Source organism: Sarcophilus harrisii, chromosome 6, assembly GCF_902635505.1.
Source record: "Sarcophilus harrisii chromosome 6, mSarHar1.11, whole genome shotgun sequence".
NCBI classification, from domain to species: Eukaryota; Metazoa; Chordata; class Mammalia; order Dasyuromorphia; family Dasyuridae; genus Sarcophilus; species Sarcophilus harrisii.
Genome location: NC_045431.1, coordinates 3,061,381 through 3,080,528, shown reverse-complemented (window position 1 = coordinate 3,080,528; position 19,148 = coordinate 3,061,381). Strand labels below are relative to the sequence as shown.

The window sequence follows — 19,148 nt, the reverse complement described above, 5'->3', positions numbered from 1 at the left end:
GAAACTGAATGGATGTCCATCAGTTGGAGAATGGCTGAATAAATTGTGGTATATGAATATTATGGAATATTACTGTTCTGTAAGAAATGACCAACAGGATGATTTCAGAAAGGCCTGGAGAGACTTACACGAACTGATGCTGAGTGAAATGAGCAGGACCAGGAGATCATTATATACTTCAACAACAATACTATATGATGACCAGTTCTGATGGATCAGGCCACCCTCAGCAACGAGATCAACCAAATCATTTCCAATGGAGCAGTAATGAACTGAACCAGCTATGCCCAGAAAAAGAAGTCTGGGAGATGACTAAAAACCATTACATTGAATTCCCAATCCCTATATTTATGCCCACCTGCATTTTTGATTTCCTTCACAAGCTAATTGTACAATATTTCAGAGTCTGATTCTTTTTGTACAGCAAAATAATGTTTTGGTCATGTATACTTATTGTGTATCTAATTTATATTTTAATATATTTAACATCTACTGGTCATCCTGCCATCTAGGGGAGGGTGGGGGGTAAGAGGTGAAAAATTGGAACAAGAGGTTTGGCAATTATTAATGCTGTAAAGTTACCCATGCATATATCCTGTAAATAAAAGGCTATTAAATAAAAAAAAAGATAAAAATAAAAAAAAAGACAATACTTCCAAGAGTGGCCCAATCTAGACTGAAACCCATTTAACAGAAGAAATAAAAATTCTAGCACAGATTTTGTGGTTTCCTGAGTCAACATGTAACCTGCAGGGATCCTTGTGCACAGTCCTGTGACCCTCACTCTTCTGGCTTGGACACCAGATCTTCTCTTTTTGGTTTATCTTTCATTTCCCAAGAGGACCGACCTCATCACGGGGGACAGCTTCACTTATATGTAGTGAATTATGTGTAAGAGAAGCAGAGTCGCATAATCAGTGACTTTCTTCTCTGTAATGTTCTTCTTTTCTAAAATATAATGTCCTCTGGGAGCAGGTTTCCTGGGAAGCTTCTGGAGGCAGCCTTACTTTCAGTTCCAAGTAATAATCACCTCAAATGCAGTCAGCTGTTAAAAGTTCAGTCCTTTATTGTCTCTTCCAAAATATCCTGGTTAGCTTTCTTAGAGGCCTGTCTCTCTCTCCTTGGTTCCAAGAGCTCTTGCAGCTTATCCTTTAGCTCTTCCAGCTTCTGCCTCTAGCTCAATGCCGACTCCTGACTTCTCAATCTCCCCAACTGACTCCTGGCTGAAGCTTGTCCTTTTATATGCTGTTTTAGAGGTGTGAAGTCAAAGGTTGACTCCTCCTCTGAGAGAGTGGGATTGTGGGTTCCTGACTTGTGAATCTCCCGGACTGGTGAATCTCTTCTACTGAATCCTGACTTGTGAATTTCGAATGCTAATGTGTGAACTCTTAAAGGTGTGAACTTAAGTACATAAGCATTGTTTCCATCAATTCCAGTGCATTAGGACCTTGTTTCAAGTTCTGACCCATAACACTTCTCTTCTGAGTCATTAAAGTCAAATGGCAAGATAAAAGTCAGAATGGCCAGTGATGGCCCAGGATGGAGGGGATGAGCTCGGCATCCTCTGCACCTAAGCAAGCTCTAAGAATCCTGGCATGTACTTCAAGTGCCTTCATGGCACTGGAACAAATGCCCATTTTGCTGAGGGAGATCTCCACACTTGAGTAGCCATCCCCCTAACCCATCTATGGCTTTGAGGTCTATCGGTTACCTTTAGTGTGGGTTAGGCCATCGGCCAACATGGTTTACCAGAATGTGAGCATTGCACGTGTTCCCTGCTTGGCTCTACTTTCCAGTTCTGCTGTTATCCCAATTCTCCCCTGCTCTCCTACACACAAGTCCTAAAATTCGCCCACCACAGAGTCTTTGCCAACTGTTCTTTCACTCTCCATTCTGATGACAGCCTCTTTTAGAATCTTCCTTCCATGCTCCCTTGTCATTAGTCTCAGGGCTTTCTCTTCATTCAGCCAAGACCTGCCCTGAGCCTAACTCTTGGCCCTCTCAAATCTCAGACCCTCCACTGCCAGGACACAGCTGTTTAGTTCCAGGATCCCAGCTTCCAGATGCCAGTACATTTATCCCTAACTCCAGGGAAGTTACCAAGCTTCCTTCAGGCCCCTTACCCAGACACCCCAGAACATGTAAGATGCAAATGCACTGTGCTTTCATGGGAGTTGCCATATTGTGGGAAAAGACATAAGCAAAACAGATATAAGGAATTCCCAGACAGTGAAACAAGTCCTTCATGGAGAGTTTTCCATCCCAAGAACAGCCTCATTTGCTCCAAAGCAAGAGTTCTGACAGCTCAAAGAAGCCATCCACTGCAGTCAGCATCCTTCCTCCTCCATTAGCATTGCAGTTACGTCCTTGTCCCACAGTCCACAAATGGTAGTGAAATCACAGCTGCGCAGTTGAGCTCCTCCTAGCTTCTCCTTTAGCTCTTCAGTTTACAAAATCTAAGTGAAAAATACTATTTTTAAACACACGAGAAATAAAATGATATCAGGTGGTCCAGCCTCTAAGTTGAGAAGAGGAAGAGCTGAAGATAGGACTTCATGGAGCAGGAGAGAAAACTGAGTTTTGATGGATGAGGACAATTTAGAGAAGTGACTGGGAAGAGCAGAATTTCCTAAGCAAGAGCACAAAATTGGAGGGGGGGGCGGATATGGGAGGTTCAGAAAATCCAAGTCTGACCCTGGAACATCTGAATTGGGAGGTGATGAGGAAAATTGTGACTTAAAAAAAAAGTCTAGATGGTAGAGACTTTGAGATCCACATGGAGAGATCGAGGCTTGGTACGGAACTAAGAAACCCTTGGAAGTTCCTGAGCAGAAGCACTACTGGCCAGGAGGCTGGCCATTCCGGCATTACTTACATATCTGCAAAATGGTTTCTGTACATTAATTCCTTTGCTTCCCCACAAGGTCTGTCTTAGGGAGGCAAGGAAGAGGGTCTTTGGCATGTTTTACACAATTTGCCCACGGTCACTAGCAATAAGATCCCAGAGTCCTGTAACTCCAAATGAATTTCCCCACCCATCAAAAATTTGCAGGCTAAAATCCTGTGTCCTTGACTGGAGAGCATCTGGAAAAATCTTTCTGAACAAGGGTCTTCTCCGCATTATTCCAGATTCTCTTAGAATCTGGAATAATGCCGAATCCTTGGCGGTGACCAAATAAAAGTGTTTGTGGCCTTCCACCAGTCTTATTAACTCCGAACCACATAGCTCCCAATAGGCAGCGTGGTATGCCCCCAGGATGAAATGTAAATTTCTCATATGTTCCATGTACCTGCTCCATGGCAGGAGGCTGGAGTGATGACTGTTGACAACAAGTCCTTTTTGAAATGCAAATAAAAATGAGAGCATGTCGGAGGCGGACTTTGGAGGCTACTTTCATCTAGTTTCCATGCTGGACCCTTAACCCATTGATCGCTCTGGTGCCTATGGAGACATGGCCTGGATCTGACCCCTCTCCTATAGCTCGCAAAGATGCGGGAAGCCGTGCTGTTCTTGCTTCCTCCAACAATCCGAACCCGCCTCTGTAAGCAGGAGGGAATTGGCCAAGGAGGCGGAAAGAACAGCAATTTTAACACTGATGGATGCACAAGCTCCTGCAGGTCTCCATTGCTTCACCGGAAGCAAAGGTCAGCAGCTCCCCCCAGAACCCCTCCTCACTGCAGTGAGCCTGATAAAAATGGGTGGGTTTGTTAATTTGCTATTGCCTAATCATCTTCAGGACTCAGAGACTGATAAGGAAGTTTGTGAGGCTTGGGAGGGCGAGGCAAAGCTGGCCGAAGTTTCCTGGACCTTCAAGGGACTCTTCATAATTATTTCCCAACAGTCTACAAAACTGATCCTGTCCTGCCAGGCTGTTCTGTACTATACCTAGACCTTCATCCTGTATTTCTCTCCTTGAGTACCCCTCCTCTTGACTTCTCCATCATAGGGATTATTTAATTTTCTATATTTCCTTCATAAATGATGGTTACTTTATTGACTTCAAAGGCTCAGAACTATACAATTAGTGAGTTCAGGTAAAATGAATAAGTTCCTGTATTTTAAAAAGCATCTCTCAGTACAGGGTTACTGTAGTTGGATGGGAGTTTCTAACAAAAAGAATGCCTGGATTGACATGTGCTCAGGGTTCCCTAGACCAGCTCTAATGTCCTGAGAAATCCAAAGCATTTTATCACGTCATCCAGTTGGATTTGGAAATAGGGAAGTCACAACAGGGTGGGATCAGGTCAAAAGTCCAGGATATTTTTCTCCAGTTCCCATTCTCTTCTTGCCTTGCATATCTCACTATAGAGTTCTTCTCTGCCACAGGAGATTAGCCCCATTTCTGAGCTACTCAGGAGACTGGAAGTCCTGGGACTCCCTCAGATTATGACATAATCCAGGAGGAGGAGAGGATTTTTCATTTTTTATAAATTGACATGATAAGTGTGTAAGAAATTGACTTGATGAAAGTGACAAAAATACTAAGATCATTTGGAGGGAGGACAACATATTGAGTTTTCTGTATCGATTGTAATATTAGTATCCTCACCAGAACATGAGCATTTTATTTGAAGAACTTGGATTTTGATCCCAGATTAAGTAACAGATGTAACTCCCAGGACAGTGCTTTAGAGGCATTGGATGTCGATGTAGAAAGGCCTGCCTTTGTCTCTTAATTAATGACGGGTGAGTCATTTAATTTTTCAAAGTTGAAGTACTCTCACTTGTAAAATGGAGAGGGGGAAAAACACTTGTAGTAACTATCTCTAGGTAACTGGGAGCTTCAAATAAGTTAATGTATGCAAAGCAATTTGCAAACTTGAAAGCACTATTTAAATGTTAATTATTACTATAAAAAGGCGAATTATTATTGGCAGCCATTGTAGCATTAGCCAAGTAATATACAGAAGGCAGATTACAAGGATCACATGAGTTTGGCTAAACGAATTCTACTTGAATCAAATGCCCATGAGTTTCAGAGAGGACTTTCCTTAATATCAGCAGAGGGGAAGCTGGAACAAGTTGAGGACTGTTCCCAGAATGCTTTCATTTTTGGCATGACTTTTGCTATGCATGTACATGTTTTATCCAGGGGAAAATTCCCTCGAACTCACAGCCAGCTTCCCTCTGCAAATGTTTCTCTTATATGGATTGAAGTCTGTCTATCGTCCACAGTCTGGAAACAGTACTGCTTCTCATATAACTCAGGACACTGGGTAACAAAGAGAGTGGGGGGGGGGAGTCTGTACCTTTCTGAAACTGCCAACAAAGCAATAGTAAATACATAGATGTAATTATAAACCTGAGGGAAGCAAGAGAGGGGAAGGCAGAGCCAAGGCATAGGAGAATCTCATTTGGGGTACAGCTACTATGGGAAGATGCACAAGTCCAGAGATGTGAGGTTTCTGAGGAAAGACTGGTCTGAAGCAGAGTAGACTACTTGGTCGTGGTGATAACAGACAAGAAGAGGGAGAAAGCCCTGGGAAAGTATTAAATATCAACCTCCTCAGACAAAGCTCCAGTTACCCTACCCTAGTTATATCTCTGAGTAAAATAAACATAAAGGAAATCAATAAATGAGATGCAAAGGAATCAATTGTAAGAGAATGAATTTGGGTGACTGCATCAGCCTTACATTGTCCTCTTTTCTCAAATTTCTTGCGCCTTAGCCTAGCTTTAACCTAGGTTGCTGATAATTCGACAGAGCCGTTTATTGAGAGAAATCATGTTGCTTATATATCTTAAAACCAAATGTTATTATAAAAGGTATTGTTCTGTGACCAGCCCTGGTTTCTGTTTCCTCTGATCTAAATCTGAAGCATGTTTTTATCTTCTAGGGACTCAATATTGCGTAAAGTTCACAATGCCCTAATAATTGTGGCAGGACCTTATGTTTCCCCATGATTTCAAGCTTAAATGCACTCTTGATTAATTTTAGGAGAAGGGGAACACCCCACTCACTGAAGTTTCTAGTTTCCTGGGTGTTCTCTACATGTCCCCTTTTTTGTTTATTGAGGTCTCTCAAGTTTTGAAATCTGAGATCCTGTCTGCCAACTGGGAGTTCTCTATATTCACTGATGTCATTGTCTCTCTCAGAGAACAAAGGGCAAACAACAACCTAAGTAGACGCTTCCTCTGTCCATCACTGTTTTTCGGTGTCTTTGTCTCCAACTCTCTATGTATGTTTCCCTCTGTCTCTGTCTCTGTGTATCTCTCTGTGTCTTCATAGCTCTCTTTCTCTCTGTGTCTCTGTCTGTCTCTTCCCATTACTTTACATTCCTATCAAATGAGGGGAATTGGCCAGATGATCTCTAAGGGCCTCTCCCCAAAATTGGGTGAATCTAGTTTATTGTGTAAAACTATATATTACTCAATCGGGGTGGGGAGGATGTTACAAACTACCACTGCTGCCAGAGTTTAGGAGAAAAGGACCCAAAAAGCTGGAGCAATAACAGATGGAATTTGAGCTAAGCCTTGAATGTGGAAACTTAGAAAAAGTAGAAAAGAAAAAAAGTCACTCCAAGCAAGGCAATGAGATTTCCATCATCACCCATGATGCTCGCTTCAATTGTTTCCAAAGCCAGTTTTCAAAGATGGGAAGCTGGTCATTTACTTCCCCTGGACAAGTATGCTTGGCTGTCTAAGACATGGAGTCAAGCTCTTGGAAGGTGTTGATTACATTTTCAACATTGACTGGGGCAGTGGATGTTAGATAAACTTCAGCATCAATTAGCCTGAGTTTAAAGTGACTCAGACTGTGGATGTCTTTTTCTTTTTAATATATGTTTTTATTGTCTTTTTTTCCATCACCATAGTTTTCCCTATTATCTTTCCTTCCTCTTTTCACAGAGACCCATCCTATACAGCAGTCATTTTAAAAGACAATAAAAAAGGAATTAAGAGAAGAAAAGAGGAGAGGGGAAAGGATTTAAAAAAAAAAAAAGGAAAGAAAGGGGAAAAGAAAAAAGAACTCAACATAACTAGTCAATACATGGGGAAAAGTCTGAAAATACATGTGATGTACAATACTTGTAGAATTCACCTCTGCAGAGGGGAGAAGTGAAAGGGTTTTTCAAATCTCTTCTTTTGAGCCATGCTTATTCTCTATAATTCTCCCACAATTCACTTTCTTTCTCTGTGTGTGTGTATGTGCATTGTCCTTTCCATTTACATTATGAAGGTCATATATATTGTTTTCTTGACTTGACTTATTTTCTCTGCATCAGTTTTTCTAGATCTTTGCAAGTTTCTCTGTATTTATCACATATATTTCTTACAACCCAGCAACATTTCATTTCATTCATGTACCATAATTTGTTTAGCTACTGCCCCAATAAATGGGCATCCACTTTGTTAGAGTGACAGCTTCTGAATTTCCCATATGGTTGAGAGCTAAAAATCAGGGGTGTCCTAGAGTAACCGCATTCTAGCTCATGACAACTGGTTCTTAAATTTTCAGTGTGATCAAATGGTACACCTTAGGGTTTGATTTATTGTTTTTAGTTGTCTAAACTTAATAAAAGTGCTAGAGAAAATGTTAATAATACAGACTGAACTTATATGTCATCCATACATTTTTCAGTGAATTATTGGTTCAGTATTTACCAGTATATTCCTAGCTAGAAGTACCCCTAAATGTCATCTAAAGTATCTTTACAAATGAAGAATTGAAGGCTATTGAGGCAAAGTGACTTGCCAGGGACAAACAGGAAGTACTCCGAAGAATAAATATTCAAACCTAGACTCTCTGACCCCAAATCCTATGTTCTGTCCATCACTCTGTACTTGCCTCTCTATAAAAAGACAGAAAAAGATCTTAGAATCTTGTAAACATTTCATCTCCACTATGTTCTCAACCTCTTGTTCTCTTTCCCTCTCTCTACTCTCTTGCTCTCCCTCTGTCTCTGTCTCTCTGTTTCTCTCTCCTCTCTGTCTCTCTATCTCTCTCTGTATCTCTCTCTCTCACTCTCACTCTCTGTCTCTATCTGTTTCCCTCTCCTCTCTATCTCTCTGTTGCCCTCCCCGCCCTTTCTCTTTCTCTCTCTCTGTTGCCCTCCCCGCCCTTTCTCTTTCTCTCTCTCTGTTTCCCTCCCCCCTTTCTCTTTCTCTCTCTCTGTCTGTCTCTCCTACCCCTTCTATTCCTCCTTTCTCAAAAGAGTATCACATATATTGAATTGCATACATATATGTATATATATATATATATATATAAGCAGTATATTAATGGACAATCTTTCAGAAAGAGCTTCATTTTCCTGAAACAAAAAGGACCATATACTCAGATCAAACAACCTTTAACACCTTTGGCTTTGCTTTAAGATCACAGGCCAAGATGGGGCTTCCTTTGGCTCAATAGAAGTCAAGAAGAGGAAGTGGAAGGTTTCTGCTGGTCAGCTTTCTGAGCTTGTGGCCGACTTCACAGGAAATCAGCCCCAACCAGGGCCTGCGAAGGTCTTCACCAAGGGCTTTTTCTCATTCTCTGGCACACATTTGAGAATGATCATTCAGGAACCACTGACTTCTGAAAGCTGGAAGCTCTGCATCCAGGTAAAGTTGAAAGATTTCTCCCAATTGTCCAGCCCTGAATGCCCAAGTCCAAGTGTCAGAGAGGGTATTTTCTATTAGATTCCACATACAAAAAGAGACCTTGCATTAAACATTTCAAAGCTCAAGGGCAAATCTACTTTTTAAACTCAATTTTTAAAGAATTCCTCTTTCTGCAAAAGGGGGGAAATCAATATAACTACTTGTAATTTATTGAAAAACTAGAGCTTTTCAACAGTAACCTTTTTTTAGTAGATGGGCTAAGGTCTCTGGTTAATTTAAAGTAGATCGTGGCAATTTCTACCTTTCTATGCTGCCTCTTTTCTTAAAGTTGCCTGAAAAGAAAAGAGCGAGCCCTACATGGACAGTGCTCTGTGTTTTGAACTAAAAGAGAATTAGATCTCAGAGCCTGGAGCATAATTGTATTTTTCTTTTTAAACTATCAGCTATCTCGTGGCGTTTAGTTTTTGTCATTTCTTAATATAACTCAATCTTTGCTAATCTTACATTGATTAACAATGGGACAACGAGGCATATTGGGTGAAGAAGTGTAGAAGGGCTCCTTCTATTTTCCTAAAAATGGTTTTAACACTGACATCGTCAGTGACCCCAGGCTAAGAGGTGAGCTGAACAGCAGACACCTTCTGCTGCCTCTTCTTGTCTCCTATTGAGCCAAAGAAAACCCCATATTGGGCTGTCATCTTAGAACAACGTCAAAGAGCTTAGAAGCATTTGCACTGTTTAGTCTGACTGTTGTTTTAACAAAAAAGATGAAAGATGGCTAGGGTTTTTGTCCAGAATATGCTAAAATGAATATGTGTGTATAATTATATGCATATATATAACACATACATGTGTATATGTATGTCTACATAATTATGTATGTGTGTATATATAGAAATATATACGTATAATTTTATTTATGTATTATCCTTTTGAGAGAGAGAGAGAGGGAAGTATGAAGAGAGGAGATAAGGAGAGGGAAGAAGGGAGGGAATTTTCTCTAAAATGGTAACTATATAAAATTGGAATAAGTTTCTTTCAGAGTTAATGAGCTCTATCCAATTTAAGGCCTTCAAGCAAAAGCTGAAGGACTACACAAAGCCTGGGTTCAAAACACTAGATTTGGGTCAGAAGACTAGGATTCAAATCCAACCCTGCCACTTGCTATTCATGTGATCTTCTTTCTCTAGGCATCATCTATCAAATGATGGGGCAGAGGGACTAGATCAGGGGTTCTTAAACTTTGGGGGCCATACATCCCTTTGCCAGCCTGATAAATCCTCTGAACCTATTTCACAATAATTTTTTACTCATTAAAGAAAATAGTAATTTTAAGCTAGAGTTTAGTGAAAATACAGATGTAGAGGTTTTGGGCAAATAGCCAAACTCATGGACTCCCCTTGAAATCTATTCAGAAGACATCAGCTCAGGTTCTGAATGGCACTGGGGCAGTCACCGAAGCTCTCCAGATCTAAGCTGCATTACCCATCTCAATGGGCTGTCATGAGAAATCTCCTTCTTAACCAATAAGCTCTTCATGACTGTGAGTTGCTGACTACCATACATTAATAAAGATTAATTTAAACATCTTTTTAAAAGAAGATAATCCCCCTGGAGAAGTGTTCCTGTACTCATCGAATGACATTTCCCTACTGGTCTCACTGAGCTGTTTGGAGGATCAAATGAGATAATCTATGTAAAGTACTTTGTAAACTCGACAGCATTTCACCGAAATGTCAGCTATCATTGTTATTCCTCCTCTATAGTCCTTCTGTCATTCTTCTTCCCAGCCTAGAGGTGACCCTGGATTCTTCTAGGCTTTGACAGTGAAATATAAATGCAAACTCAGTATCCCACCAAGCTGCAGAAGCTTATAAAGCTCAGGGCTAACAGTGAATATCTGTCCAAAATCGGACCATAATAAGTTCAGAAAGGATGCTTTGGCTTTTGTTTTGTTTTATCTCAATAAATTCAGATAGACTTCTTCTTGTGTATTGGTTGGTCAGTGAGTGAAACTCATAAATCTTTCCATTTCATTATAGAGAGCTTGAGATTCGCATCCACACCATTAGAATCATGGATTATTAAAGTACTGAAGAAAGCAACGTCATCATCATCATCATCATCATCATCATCAATAATAACAACAAGGTATGTATTCTTCAGCTAATAGATTGAGAGCAGAAAAAGATCTGAAAAATCATCTAGTCCCATCCCTTTTTTTCCACAGATAAAGAAATGTAAGGTCAAGAAATATAAAATTACTTGGACAGAGTAAAACAAATTATAAGTCTGTGCAGCAGCGTGAAATTGAGCCGGGCTTTTCCACAGTTTCCACAGCATGTTCAGCACATACTGATTCCTTTTTTTATAACTAGCCATAACATGAAATTTCCCCTCTCCTCAACTTCTTAGCCTTCGTTGTTTAAAAGGGTTAAGTCACTGACAAAGAGAGATAAGTATGAAGTACTTGGAGTACTACATGGAAATCAGTTCTGATTAGGAATCACAACAGACAGAAATAAAACACTGAACATATGGAGAGCTAGCTACCTAGGCTTCTTTGTCTGGGAGTAAAAGAATGTGTCAGAATAAGCATCAACAATGTGTTCATGTTTTTTTCTCCTTCTTTCTTTACTCTTTTTCTAAGCTTTTGTATTTCGTTCTGGACAGCGTACTTCCAAGACTATTGTCATAATTATTTTCTTATCGGTATTAACATATGCACATACTATTTAAAAGTTTTCAAGAATTTTCACGTATATTATATAATCCGATCTTCATGATGAGCCTTGGTATTAGTCTCATTTGGCAGATACAGAAACCTAAGCCCCAAATGACACAGCTGATAGATCACAGAATCACAGAATTTTAAATCTAGCACATAGGACTTAGAACATAAGCTAATAGAGTGAAAAGAAGCCCCAGAACATGGAAGATATAAAAAGAGAGTGTTAGGATCTTTAGGAATGGAACATTGGAAATGGAATGGGTCTCAGAGACAATCTCCTTACTTCACATGTGGGGTAACCAAGGTGAGGAGAGGTGAATTATTCGCAGAAGTTCTTGTGGAGTATTAGGAGGGGAGCTTTCTGCCAAGACTGGGGCAGCTCGGGCTCAAACCCAGATCTTACCATTTTCAACAAGCTGCAGTCCGGTCTTTGCACTTGCAGAAACACGGTCACAGCTTTGCTCTCACAAATGAATGTCTGTGATGGTTTGGGACTCCTGAGTGCACTGCAAATGATAACAAAATGCTTGTGTGAGATTGGCTCATTGTTTCCAATAGCCCCATTCATTTAAAATACCTCATTCTAAACTTTTATTGACTAGAAATGACCTTCCAGTGTCTTAGGCTGACAACTTGTGTGGTTGTTGGTTTTGCTATTTTGTTTTCTCAATAAAAATGAATTGAATGATCCACGCCTAGCAGGGGTGACTGTACATGGTCATCGGCTTCAAAGAGATTCAGGGCATTCATATAAAAGTGGTGTCTCCCTGATTTCTCTGATTTCTGAAGGCAGAAGTTGGGCCAATGAGTATAAGGACTTAGGGCGGCATATTAAGGGGATTCCTACCCACTGGGCTATGAGGTTCCTCATCATTGGAGGAGAATCCAGATCAAATTTTGAGGGGGTTAGATGATCATTTGGAGCCAATGGACAGAGAGGTTTCCTGTAGTGTTCTCTTCTTTTCTAGAATATAATGGTTCTCTTGTTTCAAGTTCTGGCCCATAACAGTTTCTCACTTCAGAAAGGGACTAAGAGATCCTCCAATTCTCCAATTTAAATATTCATTGACATTATGGCCAGCAGTCCCAAGAAGCTGCTATTTTCACATTAGCCTTATTTATAATCACAGTGTTGTCACTTGTGAAACCATTGTCTTTCGTGACACTCTTTTCTAAAAACTAAACAAAAAAAAATAGAATGAGCTGAGGAAGAAAATGACAGCTGTAGATGAGAGAGATAAAGGCAGAGAGGGAAGAAGACGACAGATAAAAAGGCAAATACAATTTTAAAGAGGAGACAGAGACTAAGACAGACAGAAAAAGAAAGGAATCCCTTCAGTGGCTGATTTATCAGTTCACTACTTTTTTTTTCTTCAATTGTTCTTTAATACTAAATATAGTGAGTGGCAATGGAATTATCAGACACAGATGACTCTCAAAAACCAAGCACACTCATACACACACACACACACACACACACACACACACACACACACACATTAAAAACCCTACTAGAGGCACTGGAGAAGACAAATGTAGAAACTATTGATTAGATCAAGTCATTTGATATTTTATTAGAGATCATTTACAATTAAAAAAAGCCCGACACAAAGGCACACTGCCCCAAGACCCTTGGCGGGAACAAGTCCTTAACAAAATCAGTTATAAAATCACCTACAAATGTTTCCTCTTTAATGGCAGAAAATCTAGGGGTAGAGTCTGTTTTGTTCTTTGGGAAAAATCTATCCTATCCATTTATTGGAAAGCTAATAAGATTTAACGTAATATTTAATTAAATCGAGCTGATTTTCTTGAGCAGGGTGGAATTTTTTTAATCTGCTCAGCCTATATCTCTTCCCCCATACACATATCTCTGAAATGTATTTCTCCCATTCTAAAAGAAAAAAAGAAAAAGGGCCTTCTCTGAATCACCAGCAAATAAACAGCTCTCCTGATCTGAGCAAAGTTGATTTCAACTTCTTGCTTACAGTAAAAAAGATGAGCTTTGGGGGGGCTGGTGGTTTTTTTATTCCAACACATACATCATTTTGGACAGGGCTGAAATGATTCTGTGAAATCTGGAGAATCAAATGTGTTGTCCTTAGCAACAGTGAAATGTGTTGCATTTTAACTTGGCAAATAAGGAACAAAGAGTGCCCACAGAGGCCTACGCTGCCAGCCCTGCTAGACATCTTTGCTCCAGACCGCCATCCTTCTGTCCCCTGAATACCCCTTGTGGTTTTCTGCATCTTGACGTTTCCCTGGGCTGTTTCTTCTGCTGAATCCTGGCCGCTGCACCCCCTCTTTGCCTGTTGCATTTCCACCCATCTTGAAGGCCATCTCCAATGTCACCCCAGTGCTCTCCCTTCAGAACCTGGTGCCTTCATTAGTGCAGTGATCATGCAGTTTGGGTGTTCCAGCTCTCCAAGCTGAGGCTTTAACCATATTTTGCTTTAGGAGAAGACCCTTTTGTAGATGACTTTCTCCTTCTAGACCCATGGTACTCTGCTTTATAACTCTCTCAGGAATCCCTCCATATTTACCTAGAATACCTACAACCCAAAGCGGCCAGGGCTCTGTCCTTGGAGGCACAAAGACCAGCCTTCAGATCCTGGGCTCACACGTATATTTACCTGGAATACCTACAACCCAAAGCAGCTGGGGCTCTGTCCTTGGAGGCCCAAAGACCACTGGGTTCACATGTAATAATGGGAGCCCCCAGGCAAGTCACTCACTTAGGAACCTCCATGAGAATATTAATGGCAGGAAAGAGTCCCTGACCAGGGAGTTACCAATATTCAGTATCCTATTCCCTTTCCTTCATTCTTAGAGCTTCTCATCTTTCTCCAAGTCCCATCAGAAGAGAGACTTCTCTTGTCCCTTCCACATGGCAGCTTTGCCCATCTCAATCTAGTGTGGCTCCACATAAAACATTAAATGGAAAATTTTTGAAAATAGAGCATATGTAAAGGCAAGAAGATGACACAGAAATTTAGAAATTCATAAATGCATAAAATATGTGTGTGGTATTATCTTACAATGTCAATATATTTTATCTTTTTTTTTTTTTTTTTTTTTTTTTTTTTTGCTGAGGCAATTAGGGTTAAATGACTTGCCCAGGGTCACACAGCTATGAAGTGTTAAATGTCTGAGGCCAACTTTAAACTCAGGTTCTCCTGACTTCAGGGCTGGGGCTCTATCCACTGCACCACCTAGCTGCTCTCCATAATTTATCTTTTAATATCTTTTAATACCATAATTATTCAGACTTCTCCAGTCCCAAGGAAGGACCAACTATTTTTACATGACTTATCCAGATTGCAGGGGTACCACAATCCTCTACAAACTGTCTCTACAAACAATAGAGACAGAGGGTACGGGGGCAGAGGGGGACTTGAAATCAAAAAGATTTGAAATCAAATCCAGTCCCAGATATTTAGTAGCTGTGTGACCTTCAAGTTCCTTAATGTCTGTCCACACATACTTCCCCCTCTGTAAAATGGGGATAATAATAATCCCCGCCTTCAGGACTGTTGTGAGAATCAAAGGAGATGATTTTTGTGAAATGCTCTGCAAATCTCACATAGATGTGCACCACTATTATTAGGGCCTAGCACAGTGCTCTAAACACAATAGGAATTCAATAAATGAGTATTAGTTGAATATGTTAAATTGCCATTCAGTTCCCCCTTCCCCACCCCTATTCTCACCTCCCTGGCCAGTATCACTTCCTTGAATGATTTTTCCTTTTATATTTGGCCATTCTTGGTGCCTCCTTAAGTGCATTATCGTTATTATTTAATTTTAAAAAGCCACCAGATCCAGACTACTATTTTTCTACGTTTGAAGAGTAAGAAGTAACTGAGTAGATCTTTTTTTTCCAAACGGTTTTCACTTTCCTTATCTTACCCCTCCTTCAAATACTTGGTTTGTGATTTTTTTTCCTTCATGAAATATTCATTTAGGGTAAGGTTAAATCCAGAAGAAATATTTATGAAAAAAAAATTGTACAGCACAAGCCAGAAAAACAAAGGATTTCCCTGGATAATGAGCATTCTCCAGGATGGGGAGGAAGTCTGATTTACAGGCTTGGGGGCTTTCACTTTTGTAAACTTTCTTCTGTATCATGTGGGTATTAATTATTTTTGGATTAAGTCTGGCACCCACACCTAATCTATTTCCAAATAGATGCTTTTATTTACAAACTCTTTGTGTGTGTGTGTGTGTGTGTGTGTGTGTGTGTGTGTGTGTGTGTTCCTGGGAGACTCAACAGCCAACTTAGAGGGTATCCTGGCCCTACCATCCTGAACAGACATCTGTGTTTTCTGGAGAACATTAGGCACAATTTGGTTCATTGTATTGTCTTTTTTCAGTTCATTTGGGGTGAAAACAGGCAAACAAAAGGAAAAGGGGGAGGGCATCTTAGTGAGAGAAGTTATGAGTTTACTAATATTAATAACCAATTCTTAAATTAAAATCCAGGTTCTTCTCTTTTGTTATTTAAAAACCAGTCCTCACAAAAAATAAAAAGTAAAAATACAAAACAGCATCTGAAGGACATGACTGATTAATGAGATGTCCCTAAGTCTTGGGGAACACACTGTTCCTCCTTGGGCCAGATCCCACACAATAGGGAGATTGTACTTCTGTTTAGAGTAGAGACAGCTTCTAGTATAGGCAAATTCTTACTCCCAAAGGAAATGAGTCCCTGTCCTTGTAGCCCTCCCTTATTAGAAATTAGAGTGATTCAGCTCATGAAAGAGAAAATCAACTAGAGTGCTCTGGATGGAGATGGATTCCCCTGTCCAGATTGTTAGAGGTAGCTAAGCCCCAAAATCAAGCCACATTCTCAGCTGGAGGGGCCGTAAAGACTTCCAGACCAGCTTCTTATTAAATTCCCACCAATTAGGGTTGATTTTCAGTTGTCAAGGGAATTCCCTTTCAAGAATTATTTAAAGCTTTCAGGTTCTCTCTTCAGTTACTGAGAAAAACCACTGACCATCAATATATTAAGTATTAGCTAACTTAATTAATAAATGAATCATTAACTACCCAGAAACTCTGTCTCTCAGGATTTTTTATTCAACACACTAGATAATTGAGATAATGGCAAAACAGCTGTTTCTCTCTCCTCATCATAAAACTGGCACAGTGGATTGTCTAAGATCAAGCCCATCTTTACCCAAGGAGCAGCGTCAAGTTAATTGGACCACACAGGATTATCATAACCTTGAGACACTAAAAATCCAAGAATGACATGAAAGCTTAGCTCAAGTAAGAGATGGGTCCTGTTTTTGCCCCAAAGAAAATTCCTTAAAATCTCTAAGGAAGCACACTGAAAATCAGGCACATGCCAAAGTGATGGCTCACCTACGTCTCCATCTTTCATCTACCTCACTCTCATGGGTCTTAAGTCAATCTTCAAGAGAACCTAGAATTATGTGCCCTTCAAAAAAAAGGAAAGAGTGTCTCTCCTCTCCAAACCTGTTGTGCCAACGATGCCCTTCTACAGAAATTCTCTCCATCAATTAGAAAGTTTTGTGAAAAAATGCTCGGCTATAAACTCAGACTATGCTTGAAAAACTCAAAGATGACTGCTGCCTTATAATATACTTTTAACTCTGGCAGAGCTGGGCCACTTTCATTTGCATTTTTTTCATTAATTCTCTTGAAATTCTTGACTTTTTGTTCTTCCAGATGAACTTTGGTATTACTGTGTCTAGATCTGTAAAACTTTCTTGGAAGTTTGATTGGCATGGCACTGAATAGGTAGATTAATTTAAGTAGTATTGACATTTTTATTACATTCACTCATCCTACCCATGAGCACTTGATATTTTTCCAATTGACTAGATCTGACTTGATTTCTGTGAAAAGCATTTTGTAATTGTGTTCATATATTTTCTGACTGCTTTGAGAGGTAGACTCTCAAATATTTTATATTATCTACAGTTATTTTAAATGGAATTTCTCTTTGTATCTCTTACTGCTGGATTTTGTGGGTAATATATAGAAATGCTGATTATTTATCTGGATTTGTTTTGTATCCTGCAACTTAGATAAAGTTGTGAATTGTTTCTAGTAGATTTTTAGTTGATTCTGTAGGATTCTCTAAGTATACCATCATATCATCTGAATCTCTATCAAGGCTTTGCAAGAGTCAATGTTGAAAAAACATATGTTTTGAAAATAAAAAGCTTTAATAAAAAAAATCAAATTAGGAAAATAAATAATTTTTTTAAAAAAGAAAAATTCAAAGTGACATTTTAAAGATTGAGGATAACTGCCATCATTTTAAAAAGCCAGGCTTAAGTGAACACATACAATGTCTGGATCCAGTTCACTAAATGTGCTTCCAAATTACACTAAAATTGTGCATAAGACAGAAATTGCCAGTATAATAAGAGATTCTTTCTATTTTAGTTGATGTCTAAGAAATGTAAATGTGAATGGAGTAGAAATTTTTCACCAATAAGTAAGGTCTGGTGGAGAGGGAGATTACATGTTCTCAGGTTTTAGAATGGCCATCCCTTCCCATCTTTCAAGAGGGTCATGGAGTATGTTTTTGCTTTTTTATTGTGGTTTTTTTCATAACACCAGCTTCTAGTTTTATTTATTAGGTAAATAGTTTTCTTTCAATTTTATTAATCTCTCTTTTGATTTTCAGAATTTCCAATTTTGTGTTTCAGATTTTTTTTATCTGTTCTTTTTTTTAGTTTTTTTTTTTTTTTTAGTTGCATGCCCAATTCATTGATCTGTCTTTTCTCTATTTGATTGACATAAGCAATTAGAGATATAAAATTTCCCCTAAGTACTGTTTTGGCTGCATCCCATAAATTTTGGTACACTGCCATTTTCTTTAATGAAATTATCAGTAGTTTGACACTTGTCTTTTTTAAGATGAGATTATTTAATTTCCAATTAATTTTAATCTCTTTCCATTGTTCATTATTGAATGTAGCTTTTTTTGCATTGTGATCTAAACAGGATATATTTACTATTTCTGCTTTTATGCATTTGGCTGTAAGGTTTTTATGCCCTAATACATAGTGAATTTTTGTATTTACTGCTGAGAAAAAGGTATATTCCTTTCTATTCCTATTCTCCAGAGATCTGTCTTATTTAACTTTTCCAGAATTTTATTCACCTCCATAACTTCTTTCTTGCTTATTTTTCTGAGTTAAATTTTGAGAGCATAAAGTTGAGGTCTTTTACTAATATAGTTTTATTATCTGGCTTTCAGACATTATCTATTATTATCTAAATATCTACATATTGTGTAACATTCAACTTTTTCAAAACTTTAGATGCTATACCATTGGCTGTGTATGTGTGGACATATTTAGTACTGATATGACTTCATTGTCTATGGAACTTTTCAGTAAGATCGTTTCCTTCTTTTTTCTCTTTTAATTAAATGTATTTTTGCTTTTGTTTTGTCTGAGATCATGATTACTACCCTGGCTTTCCTTGCTTCAGTTGAAGCATAATAGATTCTGCTCTGGCCCTTGACTTTTGCCTTGTGGGTATCTCTCTGCTTCAAATGTGCTTCTTGTAAACAACATATTGTAGGATTCTGGCGGTGGTGGGGAGGGGGTAATTCATTCTGCTATCTGCTTCTGTTTTGTGGGTGATTTCATCCCATTCATATTTATAGTTATGATAACTCTATATTTCTCTTTTCACAGTTATTTTTGTTTGTTTATTCCTCCCCTTCTTACCCCCATCCTTTCCCTTCTCACAAGTATTTTACTTTTACTTCTGATCACTACCTTTTATGATATACCTTCCCTTTTGTCAGTCCTCCATCCCCCTTCTATCATCCTCATTCCTTTTTATTCCTTATAGAGTAAGATAGATCCCTATATT

General features: G+C 39.1%; 1 protein-coding gene across 2 annotated transcripts in view; it reads left to right on the top strand.

The window, feature by feature from the left end:
• The window catches only part of CLNK (cytokine dependent hematopoietic cell linker), a 230,735-nt gene that overhangs the window by 52,028 nt on the left and 159,559 nt on the right, over window positions 1–19,148 (top strand). For both annotated transcript variants that reach the window (XM_031942106.1, XM_031942105.1), the window contains exons 2-3: window positions 8,321–8,548; window positions 10,591–10,699. The gene's annotated coding sequence lies outside the window, so the exon portion shown is untranslated. The remainder of the gene's footprint in view (window positions 1–8,320; window positions 8,549–10,590; window positions 10,700–19,148) is intronic.